Below are 15,706 nucleotides of genomic sequence, written 5' to 3' on the forward strand. Positions count from 1 at the left end.
TCTCCTAGAGATGAAGGCCATCTTTCTGGCCCTTCAACAGTTCCATCAGTACCTGGCAAGTCACTCTGTGGTGATGATGAGCGACAACACCACAGTAGTTGCTTACATCAACAAACAACGAGGTATTTTTTCGCAGCAACTATCCCATCTAGCAGTAGAAATACTGAGATGGTCCGAAATCCGCTCGATACCACTATCGGCACGCTTCATTCCGGGCAAAAGGAATGTGCTCGCCGACAACCTGAGCAGAGTATCTCAGTGAGTACCGAGTAGTCTTTGGATCATCTAGTAGCCAACAAAGTCCTGACTTTGTGGGGTTCTCCGACTGTGGACCTCTTCGCAACGGCCCTGAACTTCAGGCTCCCGCTGTACTGTTCCCCAGTCCCAGACCCCAAGACTCTCTGGCAAGATGCTTTCCAACAACGGTGGACAACATCGACGTTTACGCCTTTCCCCCGTTCTGTCTGATGAGGAGGGTACTCAACAAGACCAGAACATCGGTCAATCTTTCAATGACCCTCATAGCTCCGCTATGGCATCATGCAGAATGGTTCCTGGACCTTCTGCAACTCCTAACGGAGCCACCAAGAGAACTCCCTCCACGACACAATCTTCTCAAACAACCACATGCCAACATCTTCCACAAATCCGTAGGTTCACTGCGGCTTCACGCCTGGAGACTATCCAGCATCTCCTCTCTGAGAGAGGATTTTCGCAACAAGTTGCGATTAGGATGTCTGGACACCTGCGCAGGTCATCCGCAGGGGTCTACCAGGCGAAGTGGCGAGTCTTCTGTGGTTGGTGTCGTGGAAGGGGTATCTTTCACCCAGATGCCACTATTCCAGCAATAGCGGAGTTCCTAGTGTATTTGCATGAAGAAATGCGCCTTTCAGTCTCGGCAGTGAAAGGCTATCGCTCAGCCTTAAGTCTGGCCTTCAGGCTCAAAGGAATGGACATTTCCTCATCGCTAGAACTTTCTCTACTCGTACGTAGTTATGAACTTTCCTGCCCTCAGTCGGAAGTGAAACCTCCCCCATGGAACGTGGTTCGAGTTCTCAGGTCTCTTAAGAGACCTCCGTATGAACCAGGCATCAGATCGCCACCTAACCTGAAAGACGGTATTCCTGCTAGCTTTGGCCTCGGCCAAGCGAGTCAGCGAACTTCATGGTCTCTCGTATGACATTGCTCATTTAAGGGGATGGGGGGAGGTAACGTTCAGCTTCGTCCCTGAGTTTATTGCTAAGACTCAGAATCCAAGAGTAGCGGATCCTCGATTCGACTCCTTCCGGATTTCTAGTCTCCGTACTATAACAGATGACCCAGACCATCTCTTACTATGTCCAGTGAGGAGCTTGAGGCTGTACCTCAAGAGAACAGCCGCAGCCCGTCCTCGTGTGCCTGCACTATTCGTCAGCACAGGAAGGACCAAGAGGAGGGTCACCAAGAACACCATCTCAGCATGGATTTGCAGGGTTGTTGACCTGGCACTGAATCCAGACCCTCCTCCATCACGTCGCCCCAGAGCACATGATGTCAGGGGCATAGCTATATCCCTGGCCTTCAAAAGAAATTTTTCAGTGACGCAGGTTCTTCAAGCTGGGGTGTGGAAACGTCAAACAACGTTCACATCCCATTACCTGCAAGACGTGACCCTCAGGAGACTTGATACGTTCTCTATCGGTCCTGTGGTGGTTGCACAACAGCTGGTTTAAAACCTCAAGCTTCTTATTGGACAAGTAGCAGAAGGTCGAGGGCATTGTTACCCGGTTTTAGTCTGCATGAATGAAGAGGTTTGACTGGCCCTTATTCTTTTTTTCATCCTCCCCTCTCTTGGGGAAAGCAGCATCCTGGGTTCTTTGCATAGCTAACCTCAAACCACTGCAGGTAAACCATGCTTCCTTGTGTTCCTAGTATTAAGATTAATACTATTACGTCCCCATACCCTGACGAGGTGGTATTGGGAAAGTCCTAGTCTATAAGTTTCCATCTAAAGAACTTCAGAACAACATTCTAGGACGAGTCACACTTCTTCTTACCTTCACACACAGCTTGCGTAGGCCGCAGACCTTGCGTAGCAAGGTTTTAGCGAGGTGCAGGGACTCCTTATTTCTTGAGTGCTACACACTCAAATAAGGAGTCCCCGGTCAAAGCCAAAAGCCAGACGGGCTGGGACGTCCACCCTTCCTAGTGGGTGAGTCACCCCTATTAAATGGTGTGGTTTGTATTCCAGTTATGGAACAAATGAAAAATTCGTAGATAATTTGTATTTTTCCTAACTACTGTATACAAACAGCTATTTAACCAAACTTGCCCGACAGCCCTATCCCCCTTGAAGTCCTACCTCCAAGCAAAGTGAGCTTAAGCACAGGTGTGTGAGAGGGGTTGGGTAGCAAGCTACCCTTCCCTACCCCCGCTAACTAGCGGTGTGGGTAGTAAACCCTCGTTAAAAGTTAATGGCTCGTCATTTCAGCTATGCCGAACGTAATACCCCTATTAAATAGCCAAGGTTTGTATAGTTAGGAAAAATAAATTATCTATGAATTTGTCATATTTGCATAAGTTTCATGATATATTTATGTTTGAGAGTACAGTCTTGGGACTTTTTGCTCATAGGTAACTGCTGAGGAATTGACGGAGCCAGCAGCTAAAGCTGGAGAATTTCGTTATCTGCGTCTTGGATTGGAGTGTAATGGAACTAAGAATGCATTAGTGGAGTCTTCTGAGCAACCTTTTAACATCAGCGCTGAAAATGCATCATCAGGAATTCATGGGACAGCCCATCAAGTAAGTATTTTAATGTGTGATGTAAAGTATGTAGAACTTCTAGTTGTTCTTATGCAAATAGGTTTATAATGGTTGAGAGAGGGATTTTGTTTGCAATCAGGGTCTGGTACATTTACTGTAAGGTATATTTGTTCCTACCTAGTTCATGGTTGTCCATTGAATCGATGACGAATACTGCTTCCTTAAATGATAACTGGTGATGATGATTAAATTAATGTTGTTGTCGCTGATGCCATTGTGCGTGACTGTGCAGACCAATCCTAGAACCACAGATTCTACCACACATCTGGCAGGTTCCTACGCATCCTACAAACCCTCGTTCTTTATTTAGAGATATTAAAGTTGGATGATGAGCAGCTATCCTACCACCGATTGGAAAGGGGCTCCTATTGTAGACTACTCACTTTCGTTTTGGCCACTTTCCAGTACTGTACGCATGTACAGACAGCTCCTGACAAAAATTTGTAATTTTTTTTCTCTTTTGCTGTAAGTGATGGAGAAGAAGTAGTTGTATGGCTAGGAAAAATACAAGTTACTTTTAAAATGTTTTATTTTATTATTGTTAACTGTAGCTTTTATTATGTTAGCCGAGTGTCATTTTTTTCTGTTAAGCCTACTACTCTATGTTTAAGTTTATTCTGGTTGTTTTCCTCCATAGTGAATTAGACTATACTGTAGCTATTTTCCTCTTGTTGGATATTTTGTGCAATATTGTACATTGTTGAATCAACTATTATCACAAACAGACAATGCGTGAAAACTGGCCGCACCCCAGATATGAATAAAAGAACCCCAGTCCACAATGGCAGTGGAACAATTGCCCTGGGGGGGGCCAGTAGGCAGTTACATCCTACTGCAGGGGGTGCTGAAGATCTAAGAACTAGAAAATAGAACCTTGCAACATATATATAAGCTAAATAAATTAAGCTTAACTCTGCATGAACTTGAAGGTGTTAGTTATATTTGCAATTGATGAGAGATAATGTGTGTGGGAATGCGTGATTTTTAAGGTAATGGCCTGATACAATAGTAGTTTGTTCCAACACGGAGTACTTACCTCGAACTACTGTCTTAGGAGTATCTGGGATCTCCTCCCAACCGACCAAAATTTTGTGTAGTTTACCCTACCTCCATTTTCTATGCGGGGGAACCTCTGGCGGAGTGATACGCGCCATGAGGCGACCCGGGGTCAGAGAGCATGCTGACTCAGGTCTTGACCTCCAGCAAGTTTTCTGGTCGCGTCATGATAACATCTCGCCGCGCTCTCCTTACCCAGTTTGACCCTTTGCGTCCCCCAACCCTTTGTGTCCCACGCTAGCCTGATACAATAGTAGTTTGACTATCTCCCATTTTGAAGTCCTTATCAACGTCAATGGAAAAGAGAGAGAGATGCTTGGGTCATTTTAAAGTAAAATGGGTAGAATTAATATGATTTTCATAATGGAGAAACAATTTTCAATTGTTCACTTTTTTATTTGGATTATTATTTGGTGAAGCTGGAAGATAATCCAAATAAAAAACCTCCAGGTTTGTATTACGGGAAAAATACAAATTATCTTCAAATTTGTCTTTTCTTGTGTCTGTAGCAGAAAAGTCATATAAAATATTTTGACAGATTTTATCAAAACTATTTAGACTTTACATTCTATAAGTATTTATAGGATTTTTTCTTTCATCTTAACATTATTATACGTTACTATAGTGTTTAATAGTTGAATTGACATTGTTTCTCTTTCCAGAGTGAACAACCGTTCTACCACTGCAATTATCAAGCCCTAAACCAAGAGCAACGAGGCAGCGCAGTGAGAAATTGAGGAAGCCATGAGCAGAGTCAAAGAGGCCCAGAACTTTATTGCATCGGCCATTGACCCCCGTCATATCTTTCTTGGACTCCTCCAAGGATGAAAGATCACGATTTAGATAACGGTAAGTCTCTCTCTCTCTCTCTCTCTCTCTCTCTCTCTCTCTCTCTCTCTCTCTCTCTCTCTCTCTCTCTCTCTCTGACTCCTGAGTGTTTATGTATTGATGCAGAATGATATCAGAGCTAGTTTCCAAGGTGAGTTCTCTTTGCCACCATGAGGAATCCATTGTCTTACCATTTGACTATCTGTTTTAGTATTGCATAGCTAATGCAGTTCTCTAGCTACTGATCTTACTTGATGTCTTTGCTTTTCACTATTTCCTCAAGGAACATCTAATTTATAGCACAAAGTATGGGATGTCCGAGTGACCTAAGTGTAGAATAGACATAATGATATAGGGAAACCTCGAGATACGAATGTTTCTTTATACAAAAAACTCATTTTACGAAACGACATATGAAGATTTCTACGCCTCGTATTACGAAAAAAATACTCAGGATACTAAATGAAATTTGTTGTAAATTTTAAGATCACGTTACATGTAAAACATGACTCATTCTGTGAGAAAATCATCTTACGAAATCCACTCCAAAAAGAATCAATTTTGTATCTTTGGGTATTAATGTGTTTGTTATTTTCTCTACTCAAAGTATTGGTATTTCTCTCTCTCTCTCTCTCTCTCTCTCTCTCTCTCTCTCTCTCTCTCTCTCTCTCTCTCTCTCTCTCTCTGTATTTTAGTAAGGTCACAGTAATAAAGTTGTGCTATGCTTGGCAGTGTATGAATTTTAAGGAGCAAGCAAGCCTTGGATTCATTGGGCGTCGAAAATCAAATGTAGAGAAACATTTAGGGAACAAATAGACAATAAAATTATTTCTAAGTCTTTCTATTTGAGGAACAAAAAATGGGGAGGTTAAAGAGTTTGGAATTAGCCCGACAAGTCAGGTAATATAAACCACAATGTTTTCAGGTTAATTTTACTCTCCTTACAAATACCACAACATTTCTAAAGTTCTCATCTTGTCCGTGTATCTGATATGATTATTTGTAACAAAAGGGATATGCAAAGAAACAGGTACTTCAGCCTATAAGTGTAGTCTAGCTTAAACCTTGAAAGGTTTAATTAGTCTAGCCTAACCTAAAGAGGTTTCGGTAGCCTTGCCTTTGAATCGCATGCCATTCTTACCCTAAAATTAATCCTAGATATGTCTAATACTGTCTTTTGTATTAAAAGTAATTTATACGATCAAACTTACATGGACTAAGACTTCCTGAGTAGCTTACTACTTGGACAAGTTAATAAAGTGAATTACTTACCATGGTTCTAGTGGACCCCAATATTTTTTCAGACTTGACAGTAATAGGAGGGCTTAGAAGCCCTGTAAAGGTAGAATTTTGTTGACGAATTCCACAAAATTGATAAGGCAATATGTTCTCAATCTGTATCATCTGTAGTGTGATTACAGATACATTATATCTACTGTACATTTGTAGCTTAATGTTATTGGCCACTTTGAGACTACACAGCCTACTCAGGGCATAGAGGCTTTCAAAGCCAGCTAGTATAAACGAGTGGTACAATTCTAGATTTGTCACTAAATTCATGAAGTAATATTAAATTTTTCAAATTTCTTAACTATGCTAAGAATACCTCAGTATCTGGTAATAAAAGATACTCTTCTTTGTTGGCTTCTGGACGTTGTGTGGGGCTTGACATGTCAAGCAGTTCAAATAAGGGATTTTGACAAAGGAAACAATCTAAACACAACTGGCAGGATACGCTACAAGAATAGGAATGAAGCAGGCGGATGTGTCGTCAGTCAAGATGGCGGACAGCTATGGCTGCCGTTTGTTTACGTCGCGAGGTACAGTAACAGTAACGCAGGAGGATAACCTTGCAACGGCTCCTCCTATAACTTGCCACATTTTCCCCCTCGAAGCGTAAACGCTATGTGGGGTGCAGATGGCCATGTGGCGTGTCAAGCATACGTCCCCTGTTGATATACGATATCCTAAAGGGAAACCTTTAGGGTACTCGCGCCAGAAGTTAGAATTCTGTGAAACCTTTAGTTTAATTCTCTGGGAATATCTACTGTAGTCATATATACCCTCAGGAAGCTACTGAAGGACGTCATGGCCATCTCACCCAAAATTAGATTTTTCGCTTCGCTCAAAATACGTTTTCTGGGCGAGGGACCTGTGTCGCCCAGTGAAATGCTCCTTAAAGCACCATTTCTAAGGTATAAATACTGCTAAATATACCAGAGAAAAAAGTTGCATGGAATGCCAGGAATATACCCAGCTCGCTCACCCTTATAGGGTGTCGGTATAGTAACTGGGGCGTGTTAAAACCACTATCAGAGGTCCCTTACCAATTAGTCTTCTCCTTTCTCAACATCCCCCGTTACTACGAGGTGCCGTTCTATGGGATTTTATCAGATCCTTTGTTATCGAAACTACTCCTACCTCGAGACATCTCTTGGAACTTGGATGGGGTTCGTAAATTCTTTCCTTTAATTAGAAACAAGTCTCTCAATTGTATTTAAGTACTTTTAACGTTAGAGATCTTTCTGGTAGCTCTTGCATTCTGGCAAAGTTATATTTTCCTCAAATGGAGCTATGGGTAAAAATGACCCCTTTAACAAGAGTTTTAGGCAAAGAAGGATTTCAACACTAAAAGTCTACCTTGACATTTCCAGTTTCCTGCTCTCAATTCCTTCATTGAGGACAACCTGGATGAAAAGACTTTTTGTTAAGTCAGTAAAAATGTCATTGTCTAGATCTAGAGCAATGTTAAGAAACTGTTTTGCTTTTTGCATAATAGAGCCATCTCTTTTTTTTTTTTTTTTTAGTGAAGACTTTGATTATCGGGTGCCCACTATAACCTAGGTGGCGACTTAGTTTTATCATTATCAAAGGTAACAATGCCTTTTTGAAAGATGCAAATTCCTTTGGATGCAGGCCAGTTTTCAGGTCCTTTGGGTGCTACATGGGACATCTTAAGGAGATCTATCTTGTGTAAATACTCCCTTTGATGGTATGATGTTGAATTTTTGGGAAACAGGGATACACTTAGTTATGTATAAGAGAAATACCTGATTATTTGTAAGCATTTTTCTTAGAATTCTGCTTGCCTGGCCTCTCTCACAAGGGATGTCCTAGACGCTCGGACACTGAATCTCACTCGTAATGTTCCCACTGACGGTAAGATTGCTAAATGGTGTCTTATTTTGCCCATCACGTGAAAAGAATAACCAGATTGTCACTATCCTTGAAGCTGCAAAGAGTTTTGTATCAGAATTGTCCTTTTTCTTTCGATATCTGCGTTTTCCTTAGGTGGGTTTTCACTTTACCTGTAGATTTACAACCATCTATTTTTAGCTTGAGAATATTGGATAAGATTTATTGAAATAAAGCAATTTTTTCAAAGAATTATTATTTCAATATTTACTCAATATTCATATAAAGAGCTTCCCACAATTTAGTGGGCTGATAGTCAAAGTACAGTACAGTATTGTAAAGCTGAATTTTCAGAACAGATGCTATTTACAAGACCCCTGTCGGTCGAAGATTGCAATCACTCGGGACAGACTAGCTTAAAAACCCTGTAAGATGTTTGTTTCTTTCGTCACGCTAGTGATAAAAAATTGGGGAAGTACTGTATTGAAATGATTTTTAAATCTAAAACTTGATTTTTCATAAAAGGGTTGGGTTTAATCATGTGAAATAATGTTAGATTTGATAGCTTCCCATTCTAGAAGTATGTTTGATGGCAATATGTTAACATGCTAATTACAGCTGTTGAAAATGTATTTTGAAATATATTTTAGTACTTTTTGTACTTACAGTATATCCATATACACAGAAGGAAGTAGGTGACGATTTTATTTTAGGCCTTCCATAATTCGACGAAGAATACGTCGAAAGTCGGAAGATTACTCTACGTCGTATTCTCGTTCTTTCATAGAACACGGTCGCACTCTAGACGACGTTCAACGTCCGGGTCCAGAAGTTCTAGGTCTAGGAGGACAAGATGCAGGTCGCGTCGCAGGAGTCGCTCTCGATCACGCTCCAGGTTGATTATATACCAAGTGTTCATCTATGGTTTTATGTATGCGTGTTTATGAATAGGTAAAAGCAAACCTTTCTGGCCAGGTTTTCTTTATTTCAAAAAAGCTTCCCGAACATTATTGCTGTTCCTCCTCCTCTGGAAGGGACAGCCTCAATCCCTGAATGGATGTAGGGGGAGGAAGAGCAATCGACTTCAGTTAGTATTGAAAGACTTGATTTGAATGTAGTTCGCTATTAAGATGTTATTGTTACAGTACAACATAGTAGTGGCCATTTTGGAGGTTTTCTCCAACCAGTAATGACAAAGCTCTACATAGACTCAAATTAAAAAGGGCCTTTATTTTATGATGCATATGTGGTACTGTATAGTTTACTGTGTATTATACTCACAATATAATACACAGTACGCACACAGTAGATATATCTAGATATAATATCTACTGTGCGCAAATCTTGTACCATAATATACATACATACATATACCAAGGGACTTCCCCCAATTTTGGGGGGTAGCCGACATCAACAAATGAAACAAAACAAAAAAAGGGGACCTCTACTCTCTACGTTTACTTTTGGTAAATCCACAAATAGTAATCTTTTAGTTTATATTGCATAGAAGTGTATGAAAGAACCAAACTGCGAATAGGAGAACAGGAATTCTTTATATTTTTCATTTTATTTATTGTCGAAGATAATTCTTTGGGAGCAGACTAAAATAGAGTAATATTCAGTCACTTGAGGTGATAATAGCACACACTCTCCCTCTTCCTGTCACTCTCTCTCTCTCTGGGTCTGGGAGGGTGGTGATGGTGGGAGATTCTCTCTCTCTCTCTCTCTCTCTCTCTGGGTCTGGGAGGGTGGTGATGGTGGGAGATTCTTTCTCCTGTCACTCTCTCTCTGGGTCTGGGAGGGTGGTGATGGTGGGAGATTCTCTTTCTCTCTCTCTTTCTCTATCTCTCTCTCTCTGGGTCTGGGAGGGTTGTGATGGTGGGAGATTCTCTCTCTCTCTGGGTCTGGGAGGGTGGTGATGGTGGGAGATTCTCTTTCTCTCTCTCGCTCTCTCTCTCTCTCTCTCTCTCTCTCTGGGTCTGGGAGGGTGGTGATGGTGGGAGATTCTTTCTCCTGTCACTCTCTCTCTGGGTCTGGGAGGGTGGTGATGGTGGGAGATTCTCTCTTTCTCTATCTCTCTCTCTCTCTCTCTCTCTCTCTCTCTCTCTCTCTCTCTCTCTGGGTCTGGGAGGGTTGTGATGGTGGGAGATTCTCTCTCTCTCTGGGTCTGGGAGGGTGGTGATGGTGGGAGATTCTTTCTCCTGTCACTCTCTCTCTCTGGGTCTGGGAGGGTGGTGATGGTGGGAGTTTCTCTCTCTCTCTCTCTCTCTCTCTCTCTCTCTCTCTCTCTCTCTCTCTCTCTCTCTCTCTCTCTCTCTCTCTCTCTCGGGGTTTGGGAGGGTGGTGATGGTGGGAGATTCTCTCTCTCTCTGGGTCTGGGAGGGTGGTGATGGTGGGAGATTCTCTTTCTCTCTCTCGCTCTCTCTCTCTCTCTCTCTCTGGGTCTGGGAGGGTGGTGATGGTGGGAGATTCTTTCTCCTGTCACTCTCTCTCTCTGGGTCTGGGAGGGTGGTGATGGTGGGAGATTCTCTCTCTCTCTCTCTCTCTCTCTCTCTCTCTGGGTCTGGGAGGGTTGTGATGGTGGGAGATTCTCTCTCTCTCTGGGTCTGGGAGGGTGGTGATGGTGGGAGATTCTTTCTCCTGTCACTCTCTCTCTCTGGGTCTGGGAGGGTGGTGATGGTGGGAGATTCTCTCTCTCTCTGGGTCTGGGAGGGTGGTGATGGTGGGAGATTCTTATTTTAGTAGAATTTTGTCCCATTTGTTTTTTTTCCGATGCCACAACCTTTTTTTCTAAAATATTAGAAAAAAATTCCCTCTGAATATCATTCAGAAAATGAATGGCAGCTGGTGAGCACTGGACAGTGGCCGGGCTTCCGACTTCCCTTTCTTATATTTCCTGTTATTATTATTATTGTTATTATTAAAATTATTATTATTATTATTATTATTGAAACTAACCACCTATTTCCAATTCACCAATCAAAGCTGTCCTTCTTAATTCAACCAATGATATGTTGCCTCGTTTCAATTTCTGTTTCATACCCGTAAAACTTATGTTACCAAATGAAAGATGAATTCATCACTTTTAGAATTATTTGGATGAATTATGTTAGACAAATTGTTTGGGACGATGTTGAAACACCTATGACTTTTTTGGCCCTGATTGCAAACAACTAGAGTTGACTAACTACCAGGTATTTAATAATGTTCCTTGGTCTAGACCATTCTTGAGGTAAGATACACCGTTATGTAATAAATGTTGACATATATAGAGATAAGTAGATCTTCTCTTACTGTATCTTAAACTCATCATAGATAAGCAAATAAAAACTATAAAATCTTGCAAACGCTTTGAATTACTCAGAGAAAGTTTGGATGTACTCCGTTACTTACAACTTAAAAATGTCCAGCTTAAATGAACTTTTCTCTCTGTCTCTCTCTCTCTCTCTCTCTCTCTCTCTCTCTCTCTCTCTCTCTCTCTCTCTCTCTCTCCTAACTATTGCCTTTTGTGGCTATAAAACCCCTTGCTGGCAAAAAGCGTAAGGCACAAACTAAAAACAAAATAAAGGAGTAAAGTATGATTTCATAGACCCATAAAACTTATTCAAATTTCACTGTATATAATAAAAAAGAACATTGCAATAATTTTCTCTTCTAAAAGAATACTAGTGTAAATTCATTAATTACCACAAGTGACTTATTTAATCAATGATTTGAGAAAGAAAGAAAATCTAATTTTGGGAAATATAGAAAAGTGATCAGTGAGACTAACGGTCGACATCTGAAGAGGAAATACTTAAAACGCTTTGTTTAAATTATTATTATTATTATTATTATTATTATCATTATTATTATTATTATTATTATTATTATTATTATTATTACGTACTCCAAAAGGAAAGCAGTTACTGTGTTTAGGTATTAGTTCTTAATGTGTTTTTAGATTGATCAAAAATTAAATTTCAATAATTTCGAGAGAGAGAGAGAGAGAGAGAGAGAGAGAGAGAGAGAGAGAGAGAGAGAGAGAGAGAGCTAAATACAGTGACCTAACAAAGCAACCGACCAGCAGACCTATAGACCGATGTTATCAACAAAATCATAAAGATGATTACACATTTACTCTGTACATGGAACACCGTAAACACTTGCTTTTGATTTTCTTAACATTTCTAAAACATTTTGTTTGTGTCTGAAATTTTCTTCATTTCTGATTCAGAATTATCAATATATTTCTTAAGGATTCAAAAAGAATAAAAAAATTGTTAATGCTCTGCTAGGATATATTGTTAAGCGGATATATTGATACATTATAGTGATGGAAGGTTATATTCATACATCCGTGGATGGATGTATGTAAAGTAATACACTAAATTGAACATAATAGATATCTTGAAATCAAAGATGATCATCAGGGGGAGGTTGAAGGAACGTTGTCCTTCTCAGGGCATCGGGAACTGGCAATAACCATAACGCTTTAATGAACAATCCCGTTGAAACAATTTGTAAGGAGAAGAAGAATACCAGCCAATGCATCCACAACGCCTCGAAGGGTCTGAATCGTATCCTTCCTCCCAAAGGTCTTCTGGGACGAGAGATCCGTCACTCGTCCACTTCCCGTCGTAGACACCAACCCATCCTTTGAAAGAAGACAATTGAAAAGAAACATAAGAAATAAGAGAAAAAGAAAGGAACTAATATAAATATGAACGATATAAGGAAAATTAATACATTTTTTTTTTACCAATCTAGAAATTCTCTGTGACTTTGATAATCATTTAAACACACACGCAAACACACACAAACACACACACACACAAACACACACACACACACATACAAACACACACACACACACATATATATATATATATATATATATATATATATATATATATATATATATATATATATATGTGTGTGTGTGTGTGTGTGTGTGTATGTGTGTGTGTGTGTGTGTGTGTGAGTGTGCATAAGTAAAAGTGATTTTTTATTTAACCTTAGCGGTTTTTGTAATGATGATGGGTGGCTCCAGTGAAGACGGAACACAATTGTTACTGCCATATTCTTCAAATGTACCGAAATCTGCAAATCTCTTTATAAACCACATTTTCTCTCTCTCTCTCTCTCTCTCTCTCTCTCTCTCTCTCTCTCTCTCTCTCTCTCTCTCTCTCTCTTATCAATTCTATATAAAATACTTAACTCACCCGTATATCCAAAAGAGCGACCCATATCCTGTAGTTGTTGCAGACTCATATGTTGTGCAAGTCTCATTCCTTCCTCTTCGCACTTCTTCTTCAATGCCTGGAATGTTAAATCTTGCTTGATTAACATTAGGCATCCAACTCCGGGAAATCTTTTTGCTGGGCTTCTGCACTGGAACTCTGGAAGAAGAAGAAGAAGATGAAGAATAAGAATATGAAGAAAAAGGAGGAGGAGGGAAAGGAAGAAAAGAGGGAGTTAGACTTAAGAAACAATAATAATTAGCATTATTTCTATAATATACCTCACTTTTTCACCCACTCACGTACGCAGTAACAGTGTTTTTTTTTTCTTTTTTTTTTATCCCCGCACTGTTAACGGAATCTTTTCAAGCTTGACTTTGCATGTATTTGTTTGCATGAAACTGCTTGTATAGAAACTCATTATATTTTACATGTTGAATAAAAGTCAGTTGCATTCATCTTGTCACTCTGTTGTTACCCAACATCATTCTATCACAGCGATGAGTAAGGTGAGCACCGACAACCATTTGTGAACAGGTGAGCACCGACATGAGAGGTGTTGAAGCGTTTAATTTCAAACTTCTGGGGCCATTATAAACCTTGTAGATGCCATGTAAGGGAAAAATTGAGTGTAGAAAATCTCTCTCTCTCTCTCTCTCTCTCTCTCTCTCTCTCTCTCTCTCTCTCTCTCTCTCTCTCTATATATATATATATATATATATATATATATATATATATATATATATATATATATTTACACACACACACACATATATATATATATATATATATATATATATATATATATGTATATATATATATATATATATATATATATATATATATGATTGTGAAAATGAAATCCAATAGGAGAAGAGTTGAGGAAAATCCATATTTATGAATCCAACAATAGATAACTTGATATAGTCAAACAGATCCTAATAATCTTCCAAAAGAACATAAATCTACTGGAAGCTTATTGATGGTAAAGAGAAGTCATTTTCATTCATAAATATCATAATGAGACTATACATGAATGACTTCAAAACTTAGTCATTATCACAAGCTTAATGAAAATATCACATAAAAAAAATAAAAAGGAATAAAACAATAAAAAGAAAATGCAGGAAACATTTCTCAAATAAATCAAGAAAAGAAAACTAATAAAGAGTGAAAGAATGGCAAATTGAACATAGCTATGGAAAAGAATCAAACTATATCATGAGGTTATACTGATCTACAGATGTCAATGAAAAGAGTTTTTTGTGTCTCACCTTTACATTCTGAACCATCCCAGGTGAAACCAGAAGGACAAGAACAGGTGAAGCTGAACGGGTTGTTCTTGCAGGTCCTGGACTTTCCACAGAGGAGACCTCCTTCTGAGCACTTGTCTGTTGTCAGAAAACATTACCTTCATTGACTTATGTTATATAGAATAAGTTATCCACCTGATAACTTGACTCCAATGTTATTTCTACCGGTTACACAATGCAAAAATATCATGTTTTTTCATGAATTGAAGAGACTAAGGTATAGATTTTTAATTTTTCTTTTTATTACTTTTTTTTCTAAATGTTTCCGATATTAAGTTAAATGTTGAGATGATTAATACAATAATAAGGTCAGTGTTAATGTTTGATATAAGAGAGAGGAGAGCATTGTAGGATCATGTTAGGGTGGTATGGTAAGATAGAGAGGAAGGCAGGGAGTTAGATAGCAAGGTAAATGAAGGATGATATGGAGAGATCAATGCTTCAAGTGTATATTAACTGACCTTTTTGTGACCAAGCGATGACTTCGGACATCTCCTCGTGAAAAGACTTGATCTCTTGATTGGCTGGGAAGAAGAAAATAATCCTTTGAACAACTTATTGTAACTGTTGTGCTCTCTGAAATCTTCTCTAATTGATGAAGAAATACATATGGTTCTACTCAACGAAGTAATTAGGAAAGCAGATGAACAAGAACATAAACAGAACATTTATTGAGGATATCGGTCAGAAAAGTAATCATGAAATATTTAAGATTGTGTTAATATAAAGATGTAATTCCAATATTTTTTTAACTATACATTTCATAAATTATTATAACTGAATATAAAAATAAAAAACTTACCTGCTGCTGATACATTAGTCAAGTGTTCCAAGTCTTCCCCTTTGAGACACTGGGCAGTCTCTCGGCTGAGGCCTGAGGTAGAAAAGGGGATAATATGCAAGATCTTTTGAACAGAAAAAAAGGATTCATAACCTGAAGAGAATTCTTATTTAAGGGGATTGAAAATTTTCTCTATAGTAAGAAGTAATTCATTGAATGTTAGTTTGACTTTATAATATCATATATATATATATATATATATATATATATATATATATATATATATATATATATATATATATATATATATATTAATTTATGCTGCATAGCTCTGACTACTCTTCCACCATTGTAGTTGGTAAGTGGTACAACCTATGTGTTTATACCCTTCACCAGATTTCCAAAATGAACTTTGGATTTTATTATAGCTTTGGTTCTTAGCAGGCAGTCTCATCTGATCTTTTTTCCTTCAACTCTTGGTGTTTAATTGGCTGTCCTTCTATTATCTCAAGGTATTTGTTGCCTGCTTCGTCTATGTTCTCGAGGACTTATCCATCTGACAAATC

The 15,706-nt window shown here is 39.0% G+C and overlaps 1 protein-coding gene across 21 annotated transcripts in view; it reads right to left on the reverse strand.

Annotated features, from left to right (window-relative positions):
* Positions 1-15,706, reverse strand: part of LOC137633427 (uncharacterized) — a 257,530-nt gene that overhangs the window by 118,011 nt on the left and 123,813 nt on the right. The gene's annotated exons all lie outside the window — the stretch shown is intronic.

This window comes from Palaemon carinicauda, chromosome 43 (assembly GCF_036898095.1).
Source record: "Palaemon carinicauda isolate YSFRI2023 chromosome 43, ASM3689809v2, whole genome shotgun sequence".
NCBI lineage: Eukaryota > Metazoa > Arthropoda > Malacostraca > Decapoda > Palaemonidae > Palaemon > Palaemon carinicauda.